Here is a 370-nt window from a genome sequence, read left to right on the forward strand (position 1 = left end):
GCTGGCTTTCTTTTGTTGTTGCTTTTCTTGTTTTCGTTTTCTTTGTTTTTATTTTATTTTATTTATTTGAATTTAAATTTTTATTTCGTTTTCTTTGCCTCGAGCTGAAAATATACAACCAACAGAACCGCACACAGACCTAGCTGGGGGCCCCCCTACATCAGCAGCAGCAGCAGCAGCAGCAGCAGCAGCAGCAAGCTGCAGCAGCAGTTATTATTTATTTTATTTTTTCGTGTTTTTATCTTTTCTTCTTCGAAAATGCCGGAAGAAAAGAAGGGTGAGATAGCCACTCTGGTGTATCTGCATCTATATATATATATATATATATATATATATATATATATATATATATATATATATATATATATAT

The sequence above is a fragment of the Eimeria mitis genome, genomic scaffold, assembly GCF_000499745.2.
Source record: "Eimeria mitis Houghton genomic scaffold, Emh_scaff981, whole genome shotgun sequence".
NCBI lineage: Eukaryota > Apicomplexa > Conoidasida > Eucoccidiorida > Eimeriidae > Eimeria > Eimeria mitis.